Source organism: Helianthus annuus, chromosome 17 (assembly GCF_002127325.2).
Source record: "Helianthus annuus cultivar XRQ/B chromosome 17, HanXRQr2.0-SUNRISE, whole genome shotgun sequence".
NCBI lineage: Eukaryota > Viridiplantae > Streptophyta > Magnoliopsida > Asterales > Asteraceae > Helianthus > Helianthus annuus.
In genome coordinates this window covers 45,834,018-45,860,026 of record NC_035449.2, presented here as the reverse complement: position 1 = coordinate 45,860,026, position 26,009 = coordinate 45,834,018, and positions in this window count along the sequence as shown.

The window sequence follows — 26,009 nt, the reverse complement described above, 5'->3', positions numbered from 1 at the left end:
CTTGTGATGAGGGTGACTAGACTTCCATCGAGTCCTTTTAATTAGATCGACAAGGGATCTTCTTAGTTAGGCCACCAAGGAGTCCTTTCAGCTATATCATCACGTGATATCCCTAGCCAGATTTTTGGATCAATCTGTTTAACTAGACCACTCAAGGGGTCTAATTATGAAGTAGTACTTTATAATCCAAGGGACTTAACTATAACGTAGAAGTCCATTGAGGATTTTTATGTAGTACCTTTGGGTATCCTACTATGAATCCTTTATACGAATGTTATGGAAGATTCTACAAGGATTTGGATAACATAATTTGGATCACACAACAACACATAAGGGAACACATAAGCACAAAGTCACATAATTGTTTAACTTGATTATAATTTGTTATTAACTTGTTATTGATTGAATACGGATATGGAAACCAGTCGACAGGCTTCAATGTCCACTGGGATCTATCTGAGAAGATAGGAAGATCTCCCAAAATTCGATTTTTGATTACAAGGAATCACCACATTCGAATTAAGGCATACCACAATTAAGGACTTACGGGAAATCCTTAGGTACCCTATTAAGGATTTATAGTGGTACTTTGGGTATTCGTCACGTGTTGTAACTTGCGCCTTGTACTTCGTTTTTCTTAGAAGAAATGGGTACTTAGGAATTTCGTGGAAGACGCAAGAGATCATAGAATGGGAGAATTTTGGGGGTAGTTTGTTCTTCAAGGAATACGGTTCCTTGATTGTCGGTATTGTAAGGGATATGTCGTTTATACATGCAACCACAGAAATACATTGCAATGTAAATAAAAAATTTATTTATAAACAACGATTACAACTGTTTCTTGGACCTTGACAACAAAAGAAAATAATACATAAGACGTGATTATTTCTAAACGATGTTGTCTTCTAGTCAGTCAGATGCTCATCCCTGTGCTGGATTTGCATTAGCAAGCTTTGGGCAATTTCTTCGGAAATGACCCATCTCGCCACAGTTGAAACAAGAGCCTGGTAGAAAACGACCTTGAGCAGGATTGTTGCCAGCTTGGTTTGGCGCAACTGTAGCTGGGCAGACTCTTGCTGTATGGCCTATAAGTCCACAAGTTTGGCATTTGCGGCACTGTACATTGGCGTGATGATGGAGGCTACATTGGTTGCATAAGGGTGCAGTTCCATTGTATGGTTTTCTAGCAGGGGGTTGAGCTGGTTGGTTGGGGACGGCTTGACCATTGTGAGCGACCACAGCGAAGTTCTGAGAAGCCTTTCGCTTCTTTGACTTCTTAGGGGATTCAGTCTGTTCATCCATGGTCTTTGATTCCTCAATTGGGTTCGATTCCCCGACCGGTTTCTTGTCACCTTTTCGAAAAAGTTTACCTTTCCTGATCTTTGATTCAGTCAAGGTTGCAGATAGCTCAATGGCCTGTCTAACTGTAGTAGGGTTGCTACCAGTCACAATGTTTTGTATTGAGTCAGGGAGGCCATCAATGTACTTTTCGATTGCCTTATCCAAACGTGTAACCATATTCGGGCATAACAAACTTAACTCCTCATAACGATCCGTGTAGGCTCGATGCTCACCGCTAACTTGCTTAAGATCGTCGAACTCCGTTTCCAAGGCCCTGATCTCGTGACGAGGACAGAATTCCTTCATCATCAGAGCTCGAAGCTCTTGCCATGTTTGAGCCAGTGCCACATCGGCACCCCTATCTCTCATCACACCATTCCACCATGTCAAAGCTCGTTTTTCAAAGACGCTAGATGCGAATTCTACCTTTCGCTCGTTTGGACATTGAACATGTCTGAAGGTGCTCTCTAAACTCTCGAACCATTGCAGAAGTGCAGTCGCTCCTTGAGACCCAGAAAACTTTGATGGCTTAGCCGAGTTGAACGTCTTGAAGTTGCAGGGGGCATTATTGTTGTTGTTGGCTTGGTTCTATTGAGCAAAGAGGTTTGGAAATTGAGCAGCCATTTGCTGCGAAATGATTTCTGCCAGTTCGTCAGTCGCTATCTGGTTTTCGCGTCGAGGAGGCATTCTAAAAGAGAAACAAGAAAGAAAACAAATGAAATGGCATTGGGTAAGAATAGGATGTTACAATTACCGACCATAATCATGGTTGATGGTCATTTGTTTGAACCACGAAGCAAACAAACAACACCAAGGCTGAATCAAAGCAAATAGATCCTCATAGTGTATCGCGAAGACATGCTCGCCTATAAGTGGACACTCACCTAAGAGTTCCTAGGTAAGAGTGACTGGTCCGATTATGTGGATTTGTACGAATACTCTAGCCTTAGATAGAAAACCCAGAGTACAGGCATTCACTCTTCCAGTTTGTACGTGTTCACACTATTTAGGACCCAAAACTTTGACGAGAGTTTTGAAAATTCAAAGGGGTTCAAAACCTTATAACAGAGGGTTCAAAACCTAGTAATCAATCATCCTAGAATAGATGATTAGTTTTCAAAGCGGTTTTGAAATTTATGTTCTTGTTGTGGTCGTCGCCTAAGGATAGGTGACGGTATTGTTTTATGACTAAACGCAAGTAAACTCGCGTTAGGGTCCTAGGAAGGTTATAGACTAGGTCAAAGCATTACTAATAACCTAATTCCCTATAACCATTGGCTCTGATACCAACTTTTCTGTCACACCCCGACCACGAAGAACATACAAAACGTGGCGGAAACGTCAGGGAGTGTTGTAACAGAATTTATTGTTTCAAATCCATGGCAATTGAAGTTTCGTTTTATTAATCAAACATGAAAGTTTACATCATTTTAAACAAGAACCAAAGATTTCATAACATAAATTAACTAGTTCTTGTCTCGTTTTAAATCACTAAGGCACAGGTCCGCCTAAGTATGTCTTGATAAGTCCTATGCATCATCTCCTGAAAACACATGTGAAAATAGGTACGTCAGCATAAAAATGCCTGTGAGATACATAGTTTTGTGAAAACAGAATTCATGACTTATGTTTGAGAAAATGTTTAGTCATGAACCTTGTAATTGCTTTGTCTTGTAAATCATTTGAAAAACGATAAGATCAGATGATATGTATAAATAAGAGAATAATGTATGGTTAAATGAATAACCATGTAAAATGAGTTTGTGTAAGATAAGTTGTTTGTAAATCAATGTCTTGTGAAAAGTTTGTTATTTGTATAAAATGTTATATGTCTCAAATTGAAATGATTCAAATAACGCTACAATATGTAATACCATACAAACACTTATATATAGGAAGTACCAGCGGCGTATCCACCATGCTTGTATCATATTACACACGCCTCGTTACTTAGATCACTTACTCAAACCAAACCATCAAGATGAAACGTTTAACAATTGTAGAAATGTTTATGTATAGTCAAATGTCTATTGTCAAATGTAAATCATGTCCACAGATACAACTGGTTCACACGGTTCAATAGTTACAAACGGTTCATATAATCAAAGGGTTAAGACGATTCACATAGTCAAATGGTTACATCGATTCAAAATGTAGTATAATGTGTTCATATGCTGGATGAGCATATGCAACAGAAATGCAATGTAAAACAATGTACTAAGTATGCGCACAATGGGCGTACATAGCATAAGTGTAATGTAAAACAATGTACTAAGTATGCACACAATGGGTGTACATAGCATAAGTGTAATGTAAAACAATGTACTAAGTATGCACACAATGGGCTTACATAACATAAGTGTAATGTAAAACAATGTACTAAGTATGCACACAATGGGCGTACATAGCATGAAATGTATTGTAAAGTGATGTACTAAGTATGCACACAATGGGCGTACATAGCATGAAATGTAATGAAGTCATGTACTATAAATGTACTAATGAACATAACAAGTATATGATGTGAAAACAGGAAAGCATGAAAGTAACAAGTAGGCACATGTGTTTCTCCCCAAAACGGTATGGAAAACAGTAAAAGAGGGGACTATGTACTCACCTGAGATTGCTTTGAAGTTCTTGTATAACAACCAAATAATGCTAGAGATCACGGATATCAAACGACACCTAATATAGGTAACTATGTTAATATACCGGACCTAAATCGAAGGATTGGGTAGGATGCGGGTTCGTAAACCAAACGAGTATAGAGACTCGTGTAATATGGTTTAACAAAGCCCACATACTAAAGTGAGACTCAACCTAAGTGCTTACGACCCATTACGACCCGTTTTGGTAGCTTATGCTACCCTAACGCGTCGTTCGTGTAAAACGCGCTTGGAACGCCTAACGTCGTGACCATAAGGTATAACCTCGGAAGGTTATTCCCTATACAACTATGGTCACCTAATGTGTTTGGTCGGATCCTAAAGATCGACCAAATGGGTCGGGTTCGAAAGTATAAGCGATTGTTTAGATCGCTTTCCTTACGACCCTATATAAGCACTATATTAAAAGTGACGAGCTAAGCATGTTAGAACATGCTTAACTAAGTTTAGAAAACAAGTTTGGTATCAAAACAAATGGTTTTGATACCCACGAGTAGTTTGGTTACAAAATACATGAGAATGCGCATTATGGCCGAAACTACGACTCGTCACTGAGCCTAGATAACGTGGTGATCAGTAGGTGTAGTCACTAGGGACTATAACCATCGTGATCACGCTCACGTTATGAAGTTCAAACGAACTTCGTGTTGACCATAGGCTGGTCAACGCAGAAAGTCAAACATAGTTTGACTTTAGGACTAGAAAGTGATTAAAAGAACGAAAGAACACTTACGAAGGGTCCCCGAAAGCTAATCTCGATCCAGGAGCTCAGGTATGAAGCAAAGGCTTCAACTTAGAGCTTTAGATCAGATTTTGTGGGTTTTACACCAAATGGGGGGTATTTATAGGAAAAGCAAGACCGTTAGGATCGTTTCTTGAATATCGTGCCTTGATCTCATTCGTACACTTGTCAAGATGTTGTGGTATCAAAATGTGACCTTAACCCCAGAGATTGTGAAGAGGCATTGCCCCTTGGATGCTTGAAAGGCCAAATTTTGCAAGAAAAATGAGTTTCTGCATCTGCAGGGCTGACGCGACCCGCGTGAAGATTTAGACAGGGCTTACGCGCCCCGCCTGGGAGTCCAGATCAGAAAATAAGTTTCAGAAATGACAGTTTAGGTCCCTGTTGTGGTTTAAGGCCATTTCCGACACGTTTAAGGCCCGTTAAGCCATCTTTAAGGCCCTAAAATGATGCCTAAACATTGAGGACATGAAACATGCTCAAAAATATGCCGGATGTTGGTTCGTTTGGCCGTACGATCGCGATGTTCGGTTAATTGCGACGGAATGCGCGTAAGCGCGAAAAACGATCCAAATTGCGCGACGAATGGATTTTTGACAAGCCAAACATTAAAACATAATATTAGGATGCTTACATAAATTTTTGGATGTCCGGATGTATTCAGAACGTAAGTTGTGCGTGAAAGTGCAAACTTATGCACTTTTTGACACTTTTAGTCCCTGAATGATCCAAAAGTTTATTTTAGTACACCAAACCCCTCAAAGCCTATTTCTAAGCTATGTAAAGGATATTTATGGTATTTTTAACTTATGGACATGTTCCGGAATGTCTGTTTTAGTACAAATCGGCATACTTTCGCAGTTTGTCAAGTTTAGTCCCTGTAAGCGAATTAACTTGTTTTTGCCATACCAAAGCCTTCAAAACTTATTTCTAAGTTATGTAAAGCTTATTTAAGGTATGTTAAGTATATGTTGGTGTTCCGGAGTATTTTTCGTATTCAAACTGAGTACGTTTACGCACCAGTTTGCGTATAATTCTCCAGAAAGCGATATAAAGTTTGAAATTGAACAAGAATTGATATGTGCAAAAGATACACATATTTATACAAGATCCGAAGTATGAAATACAATATTTCATCGGCTTGGTATTTGTTTGATGGTCGCGGTGACACAGGTGTCACAGTGCAAAGTGTATGAAAACTGTGTAATCGCCAAGTGAATGGTAACGAGCTGAAGAGAGCGGTTAGCAGTGTGTGTGTTTAGCCAAAATTAGCCAAGTGTTCTAAAATTAGCTCGCTATCCCCTTAAAAATGGAAAATATCTAAGCTAACTAACTATCCGCATTTCATGCAAGCCCCTCACGAACTCCATAACGTCCATATTGGTCAAGCACGTGCGAAAGAAATAACGAATATGCTCCAGGAATCTCGCCAAGACCAAGTCCAGGCTCGTGCTCCTGCAAAACAACAACATATTCAAAGTAGACAACCGTTAGAATAAGGATCCTTACAATGATCCATGATCCTGATCCTGCAACCCTCCTGAGGATCACTATCTGAAGCAGAAACAAGGATCACCAGATCCAATCAGTAAATGAGGATCACTTATCATAGGTGAATCCACCCCTAACAATTGCCCCCAAAATATAAGGAGTAATATTGTAAATAATGAGTTATATTTTGTCGTCCTTATTCGCAACGAATCATCCACCAAACTAGCCATTATATGCGGACTAGCCGTTGAGATCCTGACGTCACTGAGGTGACTATCCTGCAAAATCATCATTATAAATGGCAGTTAGAGATAAGAGCTAGAGGGCATTTAAATTCGAGCGTTTCCTCTTTAAATCCTCATTAGAAGACTTATTCAGGTACTCCTCTCTCCTTTCTCTCTTCATCTTCTTGTTCTGTTTTTCCTTTTTCACCATCGTCAAAATGATGCTCCAATCATCACCCGCTAAGGATCTTAAGAAGGACAGTCCTCTAAAAAGCCAGGGAATCATAAAGGATTCCGCCAAAGAATGCTGCTGTTTCACCGACCCGCAGATCGACATAATTCGCCATTGGTTTCCGGCGAATGCCGTTTTCAAACCGTTTGATCCCACTGTTTTAAGCGATCATGCCTCTGAAACCTGGATTGCCTTTCCCGTCACCCCATTCACCATAGGATACACCTATCCTTTTCCAGCCTTTACCCAATCCTTTTTCTCTCTTACCGGCATTTCTTTCATCCAAGCGATGCCCATGGTCTGGAGGGTTTTGATTACCCTTGAGAGGATCATCGAGCAACATGGTATCGATCTAGGAATGTCGGAGCTTTCTGAAATGTATGACCTTGTCATCCACGGATCTCACCGGTATCTTCTCAAACACAAGCCGGGTGAAGAACATCCCATCTTTAAAGCTACCAAAAACGACACCAACTGGAAACGGAGATTCTTCTTCGTCAGAAGGGATTCCATTCCTGATGGAAAGGATCTGCCTAGAGAGTGGACCACTCATGGTAGGATAGAGGATCCTTAGAAGGATCACCAGATGAGCATGCTTCTAACCAGGATCCCTAACATGTTTCCATTTCTTTTGTGCAGCAATTTCTGTCTCACACCTGTTCAAAATACCTGCAACAAGAGAAAGGCTTCTTGCTTTTCGAAGGCTTGACCCTGCGATAAGATCATTCAAAGCAAACACCCAAGATTCACAAGAAGTCTCCTCAGGATCAGTCACCATGTCAAGTAAGTATTTGTATTTGTGTGTGACTAAACGATTAAATAAAAATAAGGATACTTATCTGTTTCTAATATGTAGGTGCTGGAAAAACTTCAAAATCTGCCTCCAAATTCAGCGTCACCGATCTGGACACTGTACGATCCTCCAAGAAGAGGGCCACTGCAAGTTCCACTTTCTCGATCCCCAAGGCGCCCACTAAAGGTAGGGGTGGCAAGAAAAGAAAAGCCTCTGAAGCTGAGGATCTGCAAGGCTTGCCTTTGATCCGCCACCAGTTCCTTGAATACTTCAATGATGTAAGGATCACTGACCCTGCCTATATATCCTGCTTACTTGAGGATCACATGATCTTGAACTGTGCTTAATTTTTTTTGCAGAAATTTGCTGAGATCGAAGACTATGTTGGGAGTGTCGAAGAGCTGGACAAGAAGTATGCAGACCTTCAACAAGTTGCGGTGCTCAAGGATCACAAGATTGCTGATCTCGAAAAAGCCCTTCAAGACGCCAAGACCTAGACAGCTAAAGTCCTGATCAACACTGACTATGAGAAGCATGAGCTCATGGAAGGTGCCAAGGTCTCCGCTGCCATTGCTATGTACAAGACTAAACTAAAGATGGCCCAGGAAGCTCAGGATCCTGACTTCGACAGGAGCAACTGGGATGTTGAGGGCTGGAAGGCAAGGCTGGCTGAGCTGGATGACGAAGAGGAGGCTGAGGAGGTTTTAGCAATCGAGGCTGGAGGCAGTGGAAAGGATCATGGTGGAGAAGCTAGTGGAGCGGCTGAAGATGATGCAGCGAAGGTGTAAGCTGCAAGGATGGGCAATGATGGACACTTCTAGACATAGCCGGAGCCCATTTTTTAAGTTTGGTAGTGGTTTTTGGTTGTGATGTTTTCGTTAAACAATGGTTGGTCTATACTTTGAACAATAGTTTTTAGGGTTAAGGATCTATGATCCTTTGAACAATAGGTAGGATAATAGGTGGTGGAGGGATCCTCTGTTTGGGGGATGAAGCCACTTGTTATCCTGCCGCCTTTTATTTTCCTGCACTGCTAAGAACCGTAAACAATGGACACTCTTTGCCAACCCATGTGGACGGGCCATGTTTTGCTGGTAGAAACGTGGGTTGGCAATTTTGACAACCTTAAGGGGTTGAACATTTTGTGAATAAAATAACTTTTAACTTTTTGGCTATTTCCCGTGTTGTTATCCTTGTATATCCTTTAAATTTTCAATTGTTTTAATATACACTTGTCTGAATAAGAAAAGTTGAACAGATTAGATTTAAAATTTTAGGATATGATCCAGGATCAAATATCCTATAGTTGAAAGATTCCAAAAAGTGGTATATTTTAAGGATCATAAGTTCAGTTGCCAAAATATAAGGGTTATTCAAATGAATAATGAATAAAATCAAAATAGTTAAGGATCATACCTGAGAATCTAAGTTAGGATCCTAGTCTTTAGTATTATAATCAGAATAACCATAAGACAAACCTTAGTAGGAGGTAAGGACCAAAGATCCTTAGTTGTTTAACTTCGAAAACCTGAAATAGAATACAACTTGGTACTAAGCCAACATATAAGATAAGTTAGTGACTGGGGACAAGCCCAAAGGATAACTGGGGACAAGCCCAAGGATAACTGGGGACAAGCCCAAGGATAACTGGGGACAAGCCCAAGGATCGTGTGTAAACTGGAGTATGGCCCTTACTGGCGACTATCCAAACTTAGTGACATGAAAATGCCAAAACCTTAGCTAACGTGAAAACGTTAGAAACCATAGGAACAGATGTATGGTACGTCTACCATTATACGTAGGATCCTGGGTACAGCCAGTACAATGAAATTGTCAGCCCCTAAAGCGAGTACTGGTCCCATTGCCATGAACTATACCAGGATCATCGTGCGCTACTGGCGAAACTGGGGTCAAGCCCAAACAACTGGGGTCAAGCCCATATAACTGGATGCTTCTATGGATAATCAATCCTTTGTTAAGGATACCTGAACCTTCAAAACTCAGAATCAAGTGAAAGGAGGATAAAGGATGCAGGACCCCTATCCTTATATGAGAAAATAAAAGAATGAAATAGTTTGAGATTAGAATGTTACCAAAGTGAGGATCATCTGTTCTGTGAGGATCCTTCAAGGATACTCATCTCGTGAGGATCACGGATCCTTGTCACATGAAGTATTTCTTCAAATGGACAGCATTCCAGGCTCTAGCTAGCAAATCACCTTCCATTGTTAGCAATCGATATGCCCCCTTTCCTGCCTCAGCTTCAATCAAGTAAGGACCTTCCCACTTTGGTGCCAGCTTTCCATCAGCAGGATTGGTGGTATTCTGAAATGCTTTCCTTAGCACCATATCACCAACTTGGAACTTCCTGATCCTGACATTTTTGTTGTATGCTCCAGCCATCCTCTGCTGATAACTGGCCATCCTTATCCTAGCCAAATCCCTGATTTCTTCTATAGTATCCAGGTCTTGAACCAAGTTCTCATTATTTTCTTCAGGATCACGAATGCTTGTTCTTGCCGTTGGAACCACCATTTCTGTAGGGATCACTGATTCTGCCCCAAATACCAAAGAAAATGGAGTTTGACCAGTAGCATTCTTGGGGGTTGTCCTATCAGCCCAAAGCACATAAGGCAGTTCTTCTGCCCATTTTCCTTTCTTGGACCCAAGCTTCTTTTTTAAGTTGTTGATAATGATCTTGTTAGATGATTCTGCCTGACCATTAGCTTGTGGGTGGACTGGTGTTGATGTTATCATCTTAATCCCCCAGCTGTCACAAAAGTTAGTAGTTCTACTCCCAATAAATTGGGAACCATTATCACATATAATTTCAGAAGGAATACCAAATCTAGTAATAATGTTTCTTTTAATGAAGGATATTGTTAGGGCAGGATTTTTAATGACCTGTGATCCTTACCTAATATCCTAATAATGATCCTTGTTTCTGTGGCAGATAGTGATCCTCAGAAGAACTTCAGGATCAGGATAATGGATCATCCTAGGGATCCTCATACTAACGATTGTTCTCTTTGAATTTAATGTTGTTTTGCAGTAATTACGAGTTGGACCTGGTCTTGGCAGCGTTATTAAGGAATCTTTCGCGCTAATTCCGCACATGCATAACCAGAAATAGACGTTGTGGAGAATATGGAAACTTAGCACAAATTACAGGCAATTAGTTAGGCTAAATTTACTTCTGTTTCTAAAGGGGTAATGAGCTAGTAGTTAGGTGACTTACCTAAATTCAACCACACACACTTATATAAAGGGCACTCTCAAGCATTCGGAACACACAACACATTTCTTACACACTCTAGCATACTACACCATAGTGATCCTTGTACCTAGCTCGTTACCATCCGAAGTTGTAAACATTGTTTATTATTTTGGAGTTTGGTGATCGATAGTTTCCATCACCCGAGGTTTTTTATGCCGGAGATCATTCATTGATCAAGGGCTTTTTCCTCGTATAAATCTTTGTGTCACTTCTGCAATTTACATTTAAGTGATCCTTTTCTTTATCCATCATTACAAGCATCATTCCCCGTTAACAGAGAGTTTGGTTGCATTATCCTTATGTAATTTTTGACCAAAACAGTTTGGCGCCCACCGTGGGGCAATTGGTGCTTCATTCATAACAAAGTTTCCCGTTGGTGATCATTCCGGATCGTTGCATACATGGCTTCATCGTTGAAGAATACCTCTACAGCGATGTCTGCAGTCAATTCATCTCAGGGCATTCCACCTTTGCCTCCACCACCTGCTGGATCTCAGAAAAATGCTGAGAAGAGACCAACTTCCATTTTCTCTAAACCTCCATCTTCTTCTGCTCCAACTTCTTCTGCTCCCAGTACTAGTGATATGTTTACTTTGATTTTGCAGATGAGGGATCGTATTCAGCGGCAGGATGAAACTAATGACAGGATCCTCAAAGAAATCGGAGATCTCAAGAGACAAAAGAAAACGGCAGAGGATCATTCCCCACTGGTGCCCAAATCCTTGAATTTTGATACTCCGATGATTACTTCTCAGCCATCAGAGGTCCCAGACATTCAACATGTGGGTGGACCAAGAGGAGTGCACTTCGGCTCAGCAATAGTGACTCAGGCATCAGGTTCATATTTCCAGCCAGTAGGATCCTATCCTCAGCATATGGGATCCTTCGTGAATTCAGGAGCCTACTCAGGAGCGCAGCAAGTTCTAGGATCCTCCTTTGTTCCAGGATCATCCCAGGTTCAAGGACCCTCCTTTGTTCTAGGATCATCCCAGGTTCAAGGATCCTCCTTCGTTCCAGGATCATCCCAGTTTCAGGGATCCCTCCAGATGCCAGGATCCTTGAAGAATTTGCAAACAGGAAGTTCAGATGTCCATCAAGGAGATTTTATTCCAATGCAGACTATTGCTTCCACTGGTCCCTCCATCATCCCAGAGTCCCAGCAATATGGATTCACATCCAGTATTCCTAACTTGAACCCAATGGGAGGTAACACTTTTAATAATTCTCTTACCACTAACCATGGATTCATGCAGGATGCAGGTATCAACCATGCTATGGCTAAAGAACTGCAGAAACTGAAGGATATGATATCAAGTGTTCCCGGGGTGGTCAAACCTATCCCGGAGATTGCAGATGGAAGCCATAAGGTATCTCGTTTTGCACCACCAATTTGTGATGCTGAGATACCCAAAAGATTCCATATTCCAACTATGAAGCTGTATGATGGTTCAACGGATCCTGAGGAACACATAGCACAATACAGGGAAAGGATGGAGATCAATCCGATTCCAGAAAGGTTAAAGGAAGCATGCCTATGCAAGGGATTTGGATCCACTCTTACTGGATCAGCTCTCAAATGGCTGCTAAGTCTTCCCCCTTACTTTATTACTTCATTTGCTAATTTAGTTAACTTATTCAATAACCAATTTTCTTGTAGCAGAAAATTTGAACGATTGACTAGTGATTTATATAGGATAACTGAGGGTCATAATGAATCATTAAGGGATTATATAACCAAATTTAGTAAAGAATCCTTGGACATTCCCAACTTGGATATAGCCACGGCTGTTGAGGCCTTCAAGATGGGATTGCTTAGGGATTCATTATTCTATGATGATCTTGTTATGACACCATGCAGGAACCTAGATGAAGTAAGGACTCGGGCACTCAGGTTCATCCGGCTAGAGGATGACAAGAGGATCCAGGAGAGACAAGCAGGATCCTCAAAACAAGAAAAGCAAGGATCCTCTTTCAAGAACAACAAATTCAAATCATATAACAGAACCGACAACCAGAACGTGCATGCTGTTGACCAAGAAGAGGATGATGAGGATTATCCTCCGATTTCTGAATACTGTTTTTCCATTGATAACCATGAACTAATCCTTGCGATGCAGAATCTAGGAGAAAAAGCCAGATGGCCCAGAAAAAATGACAAACCAGCTGCAACTAAAGACAAATCAAAGTGGTGTGCATACCATGAGGATTTTGGGCATTTAACAGAGGAATGCATCGCATTGAGAAAGGAAATTGGATATCTGCTGAGCAAGGGACATTTAAAAGAGTTGTTGGGAAGAAAAAAGCCAAGGACTCAGGATCCTGAAAGGATCCCTGAAAAAGCTCCAGCTCCTCCGGCAGATGCACAAGTGATAAACTTTATTTCTGGAGGATCAGACATCTGTGGTACATCCTTTTCAGCAGCTAAAAGGCATGCAAAGGAAGCTAAAATGGATAATGGAGAAAGACCTATTCAGACATCAAGTGTCTCGGAAGGAAAAGTGATAACCTTTGATGAGGATGATCGCGTAGACATCCAGGATCCTCATCATGATAGTTTAGTTATTACTCTCTTTATTTCTAACCATTTTGTCCGCAGGATCCTTATTGACGGAGGAAGCTCAGTAAACATTATCCAGCTTGATGTTCTGAAGAAAATGGGTATCCCTGAATCAGATATCACACCAAGATCCTCTGTGCTTGTAGGATTTAGTGGAGAAACTAAGAGAACCCTGGGGGACATCAAACTCCCAATTTATGTGGAAGGATTACATAATTATCAAAAATTTTGTGTTATTGACTGTTTATCTTGTTGTAATGTTATCCTTGACAGGCCCTGGATACACGATATGAAGGCAATCCCATCCACCTACCATCAATGTGTGAAGCTCCCTAGCCCTTGGGGAATAATCAAGATCGATAGTGATCAGCAGGAGTCTAAGGATTGTTACACCTCATCAATGAAACCAGCCTCGAAATCAAAGGAGCAATAGCAATTAAAGTATCCTCCAAGGGATGTCTTGGAGGCAAGAGAACAGGATGTGGACGAAATCCTCATGGATCCTGATGATCCTGAATCCAAAATCTATATCGGATCAGGGATCCTTGGCAAGATGAAAGAAGACCTCGTATCCTTCCTCAAAAGAAGAAAATCTACCTTTGCATGGAAACATGAGGATATGACAGGTATATCTAAGGATATTATCACTCATAAACTTGGCATTGACAGGTCATTCAAACCAATCCATCAAAAAAGGAGGAAGTTTGCACCAGAAAGAAATGCCATTATCCAGGAAGAGGTAGAGAGATTGCTACGAGCAGGTATGATTAGAGAAGTAAAATATCCAAGATGGCTGGCCAATGTGGTTGTTGTTCAAAAGAAAAATGGAAAGTGGAGGGTATGTATCGATTTCACTTATTTAAATAAGGCATGTCCCAAGGATCCTTTCCCATTACCCCACATTGACTCCATGGTAGATGCAACGGCGGGTCATGAACTATTAACCTTTATGGATGCTTCATCTGGATTCCAACAAATTCAGATGGAACCATCTGACCAGGAGGATACGGCTTTTATGACCCCAACCGGTTTATATTGTTGTATTGCTATGCCGTTTGGATTAAGGAATGCAGGTGCAACATTGTTAGTGCAGTTGTCTGTCGACTACATCTTCGTTCGAGTCTCTCAAATAGAAAGTCAAGTCGCTACGAGTTTCACTACAGATTGACTACGGCAATATCCAAGGGGGAGAAAAATTTTAAAAAAAATTAGAAAATTTGAAAATGTCAAAAACATTGAAAAATCAAAAACGAGTTTTTGTTGATAAAAGAGGAAATGATAGTAAATCAGTGGACTATCACAGCATGCTAAGGAAATGAAATGTCAAATGTGATAAACGATCTCACTAAAGATGTGACGATAGGCTCAGCTAGACTAGTAGATTTGCGATAACGATACAAATATAAATGAAAAAGCCTAGTTCTAGTGGGAAACATGGTTGAAAGCATAGTACTTAGTTTTGTCCTTCTTGACTGTGTGCCTGCTCAGTAATCGCTGATTGTCGAAAGACATAAAACCGGTTAAGTGTGTGAACTTTCACTACTTTGCTGAAAAGTCGCTGTGATTGTGCATTTCATTTTGCAAAGATTTAAACTTGTTTGATTTCTTTATTTTGTTTAAGCATCGGACATCCTCTGCGTATACGGGAGTATCGACCTGGATGTTGTTGCCTAAACGTTCTGCTTTATTTTCTTTGGTGTTTCGTTTAAGCTTTGGACCTCCTCTGCGTATACGGAAGTATCGACCTGGTGGTTAAAGCCTAAACAACTTCAACTTGTTTTATTTTCTTATTTTGTTTAAACATTGGACTTTCTCTGCGTATACGGAAGTATCGACCTGATTGTTAATGTTTAAACATTCTGCTTTGTTTTTGCACATATCACAGTTGATGAAAGTTTAAAGGCATTACTTGAGTTAGTGTATTGCATGATGAGGGGATATGCTGAGATTGTGGGGTCCATAAGAACTTAGTGCATAATTAATATACCTTAAACGTATCGGTAAGCATTTCGAAAGTTTTTAGATTGAGCTTAAGTGGACAACAATATCGTCAATCAACGTGAATCGTTTAGAACTTAAAATGTCTAAAAGCTTAACGGTGCTTGTGATGTGTCTCAAAATCTGATATGATCCTCTTACACAAACTCACAAAAATATGTTTGTACATATTTCTTTTCTGCATTTAATTTTTGTTATTGCATTTATGTTTCTTATTTTGAAAAATCCAAAAAGATTTTCGACACCTAACTGACATTCAAAATCTCAAAGGCTAAACATGATGAACAGACGGTTTGGTTAATTGGTTTGAAATATTTAAGATGATTCATTAAGTTGAATCAGAATTTGGAATGTTTCAAATTGTATTAGAAAATTCTCAAACGTTTAGTTGATTCATTAAGTTGAATCACAACTTTATTGGTTTGTAATAGAGTGTTTGAGATGTGTAGGTTTTGAATTTGTTGCTACGAAAAGCCAGACTACGATCCCGACAGCAGAGTCTAAGGGGGAGTCTGAAGACGAGCTCAACACTAAAGGAGCTTGTATCTGAAAAGCAAGGCGTCGATCCCAAAAGCACGGAAGCTTGACGAAAGGGGGAGCCTGAAGATTCTGAAGTAAAATACAGATCCTCTGGGATTCTGTTCGAGCAAGAGTATTTGAAGACTCTCACTAAAGATTCCGTCAACATCCAAGGGGGAGTTTGTTAGTGCAGTTGTCTGTCGACTACATCTTCGTTCGAGTCTCTCAAATAGAAAGTCAAGTCGTTACGAGTTTCACTACAGATTGACTACGGCAATATCCAAGGGGGAGATTGTTGATGCATTTCATGTCTATCGCCTGCGTCAATCTGAGGTGTAATGAAAAGCCGGAAGTAATCATGTGCATATTGTCTATTTAGTTAGAAATGGCAAGGTGGCAAACTTGTAATTTCTTTAAAGTGCCTTGACCATATAAATAGATGTTATGTCACTAGTTTTAGAGACTTTGGTAGATCTTGAGTTAGAATTTGGAGAAGACTTGAAGAGGAGACTTTCTAGAGAGAGAAAGTAGAGAGAGAAAGTAGTGTAAACGTGAATTCTTGTACCGAAGCGTCAAATCTATCAATGAAATCACGTTAGTAGTACGTTATCGTGTGTTCGGTCACGTTCGTTCACGGATTCCGCACGTGAAACGTTCGTTACGCAATCGAAAAATGTTCAAAACAAAAATAAAAGCTCATCAGATCAATCATCCAATCGAAATCAAAAAGTACAAAAATTGAAAAACGAAAACTCAAAAATTGTTGGTAACAAGTGGTATCAGAGCTAGGAGCTCGATTGCTTGATCAAACACGTCGTTCTCGTACAGATTTCATCCGATTCAGAGCCGATTCAGATCCGATTTATTCGATTTCATCACTTTCTACTCATTTCTTACATTTTTTACGGTTTTTCGTCAAATTGAAAGGGTAAACACGGTTCGATTCGTCTGAAATTCAAGTATATTGTGCAAAATACATTGAATTGAAACCCTACAAAGTTTCAGATCGAAATTCCATGTAGTTTTGAAGATATTGCAGATTTTCGGTCCGAAATTACGTGAACTTTCAGCTGTGGTTCGCTCGTAATTCTTGTCTGGAACCGCTCGAAATTCAGGACTGGAACCGCTCGAAATCAATGTCTTGAACCGCTCTAATCAACATTATGAATCGCCCATAGGGTTATGTGTGAACCGCTCAAAATCATTAATTCTGGATCGCTCTTAAGGAAGTTGATATGACTCGCTCATAAAACAAAGTTCTGAACCGCTTTTTAGTCATCTTCTCCACATGTGTTCTGAATCATAGCAGATTGTCATCAACAGTTCTCGTAAATTGATGAGATAAGAATTGCAGGTGATGTCCGTTGTATTTGCATGTGAAGTGTGAGCAGTTATATTTGTCTGTTGACAGCTCCGTTACACCGCCCAACCGTTGGAGACAACCGTCAATCTTAAAAGAAAAATCAGCCCAATGGCCCACTATTAACTCATAGTTTTTTATTCACCGCCCAAAGTAACCAATCAAATGTGTTTTTCGTTGTTGACTGTTAAGTGCCACCGTCAAATTCATTAAACCCTCTGCCATTTTGTTAGCCAATTCTAGTCCCACCGCCCACTAAGTCTTGAGACCCAATCATCACACCTGTTCACCGCCCAAACCCAATCAGTCACTTGTTCCGAGTCAACAGTCGTTGTCGCCATTGGTTGGTATTGTTTGTCTTGTTGCCGTCCATATAGTGCATTATTTGGCCCAATGGAAGCTCTTTAATTGCACCACCCAAAACCCACTTACACAGTGAAGGCCCAATCATGGGTAAAGGTTATTGATATTAGGCTGTTGTTGGTATATTAAGCCCAAAACACCGCTCATTGTCTAAAAAACCAGCCACTGGCCCATGTGATAGTTTGTTGTCGTTACACCGTTTTTAAACAGTCACCATCCTATTACATTTTGAAGCCCAATCACAATTCGTTGTGTTTGAGAGTTTTATATTTTCAAACTAATCGTGTGATTGTGTGTTTGCAGGAGATTCGAAGTGTTTTTACAAGGAGCAAATATCAAGACATTGAAATTTTGTGGACTTCGAACTTAAATAAAAATTTTAATCACGTCACTTAACAAAGAAAGTGAGATGAAAATGTTTGACGAACAGGAAAACGATAACCTTGAAAGGTTAAATGATTGGTTTGATGGGTTTTGGGGTAGTAGACATCAGAATGAAAATAAAAATATTTGGGTTAAAAGACTTGAATGTTTTTTGTGTAAGAAAGATGAAACAGTTAATGAGTTGGAAAAGCGGTATAACAGCTTACTTGACAATTTAAGAAGGTACGAGATAGGAATGTCAAATGCTGAAAAAATATCAAAATTTGCAGACGCGTTACCTTCAGAGTGGGATGAATTTTTGATTGAATTGAAAAAGGATTCTAGGTTCTCAAATTTTTATCCAAGTGAATTTATCAATAAGCTCAAAACACACAAGTATGAAAATGAAAAGAAAAAGAAAGAGTTGATGAATGGAATCGAAAAAGAATTGGAAAAAATAAGTTTGGATGTGATTATTGAAATGAGAAGAAGAGTCAGTATTTGTCTTATAGCAAAAAAGGTTATGAAATATGATATTAAGAGGGGTTGTTATCTAGATGAAAGTATGAATCCTCTTGATTTCGTTAAAATTTTTTGTGCAGGCACATACAAGACAGAGACAGAGATAGTGTCGAAAAATGAAGAATCCGAGAAAAATGAAGCTTCAAGTCCTGAACCAGTGTGCTCAAAATGTGATAAATCTGAATCAGACAATGCCAAACTCTTGAAGGATATGGAGAGTTTGACATTGGAAAACAAAACTTTGAAGATTGAGAAGAAAGCTGATAATGAACAGATTCTGGAGTTGCGCTTGAACTATGAAAAACTGAAATCTGAAAATGACAAACTTTTGAAGAATATTGAGAGTTTGTTATTAGAAAACAAAGATTTTGAAAAAATTAAAAGTGTAAATAAAGATGTTTCTTGGATAAAGCTGGAAAACAAAGTTTTGAAAGAAAAAGAAACAGAATTTCAAAATCAAATAAAAATTTTAGAAAATGAAAAATCAATTTTTGAGAAAAATAAAATTGTGAATGAAAATACAATTGCTTCTCAGCTCAGTAAAATATCTCAGTTTGAAAATGAAGCTGAGAATTCTAGGAAGAAAATTGATGAGCTCGAGAAGAAATTGAAAGGTTTTGTGACTAAATCTGACAGTTTGAATTTTCCCTGTCCAAAACCAATCAATTCTATTCCAATAAGTGACAATGTCACAAACTTTGGCAATGTCAAAGTTGAAGATTGTGATGAGAAATCTGATGATGAAAATGAAAAAATTGAAAAACAAAAATTGTTTTTAGAATTAAAAGAAAAATTCAAAAATACTGTTTTGCAATCTACTGAAATAGGTGAATGCTCAAAGCAGAAACCTGTTAAGGAGAGTGTAGAACAAAAACAAATTGTTAAAAAATCGAAAAATGTTCAAAACAAAAATAAAAGCTCATCAGATCAATCATCCAATCGAAATCAAAAAGTACAAAAATTGAAAAACGAAAACTCAAAAATTGTTGGTAATAAGTGGTGCAGGTTTGACCACAGTGCTCAAAAGACAAATCCAACAATCAAGAGGAGAAAGGAATATCACCAAGCCAAACAGTGCTTTGATCTGAGCGTTTGGTATGACAATGGTGATTGGTATGATAACAGAGTGTGCTACAAATGTGGATATCAAGGACACATTGCTGTTAACTGCCAGAGAAAGAGATTTGAGACGAGGAGATGCTATAATTGCCAAATCCAAGGACACATTGCCAGGGATTGCCCAAGGAAATCAAGTGAAAGATTGAGGGTTAATTCTCAGAAGTTGGCAAAGAAACCAGTCACTGTCAAGCCCAAGAAACTGAAAGTTTCAGAACAGAATGTCAAAGAACAGAAGGTCCAAGAACCTAAAGTTCAAGAAAAGAAAGTGAAGCTTTCTCAAGGGCAAAAAGACAAACTGAGAAAGAAGAGGAAGAAGGCCAGAGAATATCTGGAGAAGATTTTGTCCTCGGGTTCACCCGACAGATCAAAGAAGAGTGCTGATGAATCGATTCACTCGACAGCAAAGTCAAGTAAACCGAATTCATCAGATACAAATCTGAGGACAAAAGAGGAGATAAAGAAGAAGAAGAAGAAAAAGGTCGGCGATGAATCTGACATGTCGAAGTCAGACAAGCCACCTTCAGGCGATGAATCTGACAGGTCAAAGTCAGACAAGCCACATTCAGGCAATGATTCTGGTTCGTCAAAACCAGAAGAGCCAGTTATTGAGGTAAAATCTGAGAATTCAGATTTAACAATGGATGATACGAACTTTCCTCCATTGCTAAACAAGAATTCAAAATCACCCAAGGACAGTCAGGCTTGGGTGAAACTGTTCAAATGAAAAACCTGACTTGCCGGAGTTCCCAGGTTGGTAAGCGTGGAACATGAATCGGCACATTTCTTGAGAAATTTCACTCTGGTGATTTTTCGTATTCAAAAGATAAATCAGGGACATTAAGTTGTACTTGATTCATCTTTCCTACAAGTAGTAATTTGAAAAACAACGGGATGAAACCCCGTGGTTATGAAATGTCACACAAAACTAATTTTCCGGAAAAACCATTTTGATTAAAACAAACTTAAGTGTTTTGAAATCATAATGGGAAAATAGTTTGTTGTGAGGGGGAGTTCTGATTGTTTACGCCAAGTGGATGGAGAATTGAAGTGATTCTCATCAAGTTGTCAACTTTGTACAGTTTGTTTCAAATTTTCTCAGAAAATCAAAATTGAAACATATTTTGATTTTAGGGGGAGAAAAATTTTAAAAAAAATTAGAAAATTTGAAAATGTTAAAAACATTGAAAAATCAAAAACGAGTTTTTGTTGATAAAAGAGGAAATGATAGTAAATCAGTGGACTATCACAGCATGCTAAGGAAATGAAATGTCAAATGTGATAAATGATCTCACTAAAGATGTGACGATAGGCTCAGCTAGACTAGTAGATTTGCGATAACGATACAAATATAAATGAAAAAGCCTAGTTCTAGTGGGAAACATGGTTGAAAGCATAGTACTTAGTTTTGTCCTTCTTGACTGTATGCCTGCTCAGTAATCGCTGATTGTCGAAAGACATAAAACTGGTTAAGTTTGTGAACTTTCACTACTTTGCTGAAAAATCGCTGTGATTGTGCATTTCATTTTGCAAAGATTTAAACTTGTTTGATTTCTTTATTTTGTTTAAGCATCGGACATCCTCTGCGTATACGGGAGTATCGACCTGGATGTTGTTGCCTAAACGTTCTGCTTTATTTTCTTTGGTGTTTCGTTTAAGCTTTGGACCTCCTCTGCGTATACGGAAGTATCGACCTGGTGGTTAAAGCCTAAACAACTTCAACTTGTTTTATTTTCTTATTTTGTTTAAACATTGGACTTTCTCTGCGTATACGGAAGTATCGACCTGATTGTTAATGTTTAAACATTCTGCTTTGTTTTTGCACATATCACAGTTGATGAAAGTTTAAAGGCATTACTTGAGTTAGTGTATTGCATGATGAGGGGATATGCTGAGATTGTGGGGTCCATAAGAACTTAGTGCATAATTAATATACCTTAAACGTATCGGTAAGCATTTCGAAAGTTTTTAGATTGAGCTTAAGTGGACAACAATATCGTCAATCAACGTGAATCGTTTAGAACTTAAAATGTCTAAAAGCTTAACGGTGCTTGTGATGTGTCTCAAAATCTGATATGATCCTCTTACACAAACTCACAAAAATATGTTTGTACATATTTCTTTTCTGCATTTAATTTTTGTTATTGTATTTATGTTTCTTATTTTGAAAAATCCAAAAAGATTTTCGACACCTAACTGACATTCAAAATCTCAAAGGCTAAACATGATGAACAGACGGTTTGGTTAATTGGTTTGAAATATTTAAGATGATTCATTAAGTTGAATCAGAATTTGGAATGTTTCAAATTGTATTAGAAAATTCTCAAACGTTTAGTTGATTCATTAAGTTGAATCACAACTTTATTGGTTTGTAATAGAGTGTTTGAGATGTGTAGGTTTTGAATTTGTTGCTACGAAAAGCCAGACTACGATCCCGACAGCAGAGTCTAAGGGGGAGTCTGAAGACGAGCTCAACACTAAAGGAGCTTGTATCTGAAAAGCAAGGCGTCGATCCCAAAAGCACGGAAGCTTGACGAAAGGGGGAGCCTGAAGATTCTGAAGTAAAATACAGATCCTCTGGGATTCTGTTCGAGCAAGAGTATTTGAAGACTCTCACTAAAGATTCCGTCAACATCCAAGGGGGAGTTTGTTAGTGCAGTTGTCTGTCGACTACATCTTCGTTCGAGTCTCTCAAATAGAAAGTCAAGTCGTTACGAGTTTCACTACAGATTGACTACGGCAATATCCAAGGGGGAGATTGTTGATGCATTTCATGTCTATCGCCTGCGTCAATCTGAGGTGTAATGAAAAGCCGGAAGTAATCATGTGCATATTGTCTATTTAGTTAGAAATGGCAAGGTGGCAAACTTGTAATTTCTTTAAAGTGCCTTGACCATATAAATAGATGTTATGTCACTAGTTTTAGAGACTTTGGTAGATCTTGAGTTAGAATTTGGAGAAGACTTGAAGAGGAGACTTTCTAGAGAGAGAAAGTAGAGAGAGAAAGTAGTGTAAACGTGAATTCTTGTACCGAAGCGTCAAATCTATCAATGAAATCACGTTAGTAGTACGTTATCGTGTGTTCGGTCACGTTCGTTCACGGATTCCGCACGTGAAACGTTCGTTACGCAATCGAACGGTCACCAAACCGGTCCTACAAACATATCAAAGACTGGTGAATATAATGTTCAAAGATCAGATTGGACAGACTATGGAAGTATACATAGATGATATGGTGGTGAAATCCATAAAAGCTGAGGATCACCTAAGAGACTTGGAGGAAGCATTTGATATCCTTGACAAATATAACATGAAGCTTAATCCTTCAAAATGTCACTTTGGTGTTGAAGCAGGTAAATTCTTAGGATATATGGTAACCAAAAGGGGCATTGAAGCAAGCCCGGAACAAATCAAAGCGTTAGTAAATATTAGATCTCCTGCCAACGCTAAGGATGTGCAAAGGCTAACAGGCAGGATAGCAGCTTTAAACAGATTTATATCTAAATCCTCAGAGAAGTGTAAAGAATTCTATGATATCCTAAGAAAGAACAAGAAATTCGAGTGGACTGAAAAGCATGAGAGTGCTTTACAAGCCCTCAAAGAATACCTATCCTCAGCTCCAGCGTTGATGAAACCAGAAAAAGGATACGTGTTATCCTTATATCTTGCGGTATCCTCGAAAGCAGTAAGTGCAGTCCTTGTTAAGGATCATGAAGGTACACAATATCTTGTCTATTATGTAAGTAAGAGTTTACTTGATGCTGAGACCAGGTATTCACACCTTGAAAAGCTTATTCTTGCGTTAATTATGGCATCTACTAAGTTAAGACATTATTTTGAAACCCATGTTATTGTTGTTAGAACTAATTTTCCAATTAAGAATGTCCTCAGGAAACCAGAGATGTCCGGAAGGATGGCTAAATGGGCAGTAAAGCTTAGTGCCCATGATATAAGATATGAGCCTAGAACAACCATCAAATCTCAAGCATTAGCAGACTTTGTGGCTGATTTCAGTAGTGATTTACAAAAGGAAGCCGAATTGGAAGTCCAGCAGCTGGATGAGACCAAGGATCATTGGATACTACATACTGATGGATCCTCAAATGTTAAAGGCACGGGGCTTGGTATACTACTAAAATCGCCACAGGGGGACATAATACCCCACTCCATAGCTTGTGAGTTCCAAGCCACTAACAATGAGGCTGAATATGAAGCCTTGATTGCTGGTTTGCAAATTGCTAAGCATATGGGGATCAGGTATCTTGAGGTATACGTGGATTCATTGTTAATCACTAATCACTTTAATGGATCCTATGCTGTTAAAGGTGAAAAACTAACCAGATATTTAGAGATAGTCAAAGAATTGGCACTCTCCTTTGTTTTCTTTAGTTTGACACAGGTACCAAGGGAAGAAAATACAGAAGCTGATGCATTGGCTAATCTAGGATCATCTTTGAAAATCCCAGAGGATATAAGTATCCCCATCATCCATATCCTGGCTCCTGCTATTGAAAATCAGGTGGCCATGGAAATAGAAAAGGATTCTGCAATGATCCCTAGTGAGGATACTCAATCTTGTTCAGGATCATGGATCTCACCAATCATGAGATACTTACAACACGGAGAGATTCCTATGGGAGAAAACCCTAGGGCTTTCAGAATTAAGGTATCTCAATTCACAATCTTAAATAATATGCTGTATAAGCGATCTCTTGCAGGACCATATTTAAGATGTATCGAGGATCCTGAAGTTCAAGAAGTTTTAAAAGACTTCCATGAAGGAGATTGTGGAAACCACACTGGGGGCAGGGCATTGTTCTCAAGGATCCTAAGGACAGGATACTGCTGGCCGACTATGAAAAGGGATGCTGTGGAGTATGCTAAGAAGTGTGATCCTTGTCAAAGACACAGCAATATCCTTCACCAACCGGCTGAATTTCTACATCCTATACCCTCCTCTTGGCCATTTATGAGATGGGGGATGGATATAGTTGGCAAGCTCCCTAAGGCACCTGGTGGAAAAGTGTTCATGCTGGCTATGACTGATTACTTCTCCAAATGGATAGAGGCTGAAGCCTTTGCCCAAGTTAGAGAAAAGGAAGTTATATCCTTTATTAAAAGAAATATTATAACTAGATTTGGCATTCCTTCTGAAATTATATGTGATAATGGTTCCCAATTTATTGGGAGCAGAACTACTAACTTTTGTGACAGCTGGGGGATTAAGATGATAACATCAACACCAGTCCACCCACAAGCTAATGGTCAAGCAGAATCATCCAACAAGATCATCATCAAAAATCTGAAGAAGAAACTTGGATCCAAGAAGGGGAAATGGGCAGAAGAATTACCTTATGTGCTTTGGGCTGATAGGACAACCCCCAAGAATGCTACTGGTCAAACACCATTCTCTTTGGTATTTGGGGCAGAATCAGTGATCCCAACAGAAATGGTGGTTCCAACTGCTAGAACAAGTACCCGTGATCCTGAGGAGAATGATGAAAACCTGGCTCAAGACTTGGATACTATTGAGGAAATCAGGGATCTGGCTAGGATAAGGATGGCTAGCTACCAACAAAGAATGGCTGGTGCTTACAACAAAAATGTCAGGATAAGGAAATTCCAAGTTGGGGATATGGTATTGAGAAAAGCATTCCAGAATACCACCAATCCTGCTGATGGGAAATTGGCACCAAAATGGGAAGGCCCTTATTTGATTGAAGCCGAAGCAGGAAAGGGGGCATATAGATTGCTAACCATGGAAGGTAATTTGTTACCAAGAGCCTGGAATGCTGTTCACTTGAAGAAATATTTCATGTGAGCAGGATCCTCCTAACACATATGATCCTTACCTTAGAGGCTGTTTTGGTCAAAAATTACCGAAGCAATTAAGTGATCAAATTAGTTAAGTGAGGTAGTGTGCTAAAAAGTGTGTTGAAAATATGCTGGTTATGTTCTTTGGAAAAACAGTGTTCAGGATACGGCTCAGGATATTGAGCTGTATCTACGATCAAACAATGAGCAAAAAGGTAAAGTAAATGACACGAGATGTACGAGGAAAGCCCTTGATCAATCTAGATCGCCGGCATAAAACCTCGGGAGCTGACAATCGCAGCTGCCTAGTTCTTCTTATTGCTTTAAACTTCAGGATACAGTGCAGGATATAGATCAGATCGCTAAGTGTTACAATGAATTTTGTGAAAGTTGCGAGAGAGCAAGTGTTAAGAGTGCAGAGAGTGTGATTGTCATGTCCTAGTTGATCTGATATACCCACTATTTATAGTAACGAATTACAAACTAAAATTCCTATAAACATGGGATGCTCCGAATATTCCAATGTGAACGTTGTAGACCGAGTAATGCGGCTTCAACGGCTTCTTGTGAACGACTTGGACCGAGTCTTCAGTAGAAAAGGTCTTCATGAACGTTGCTAGCTTCTAACCCA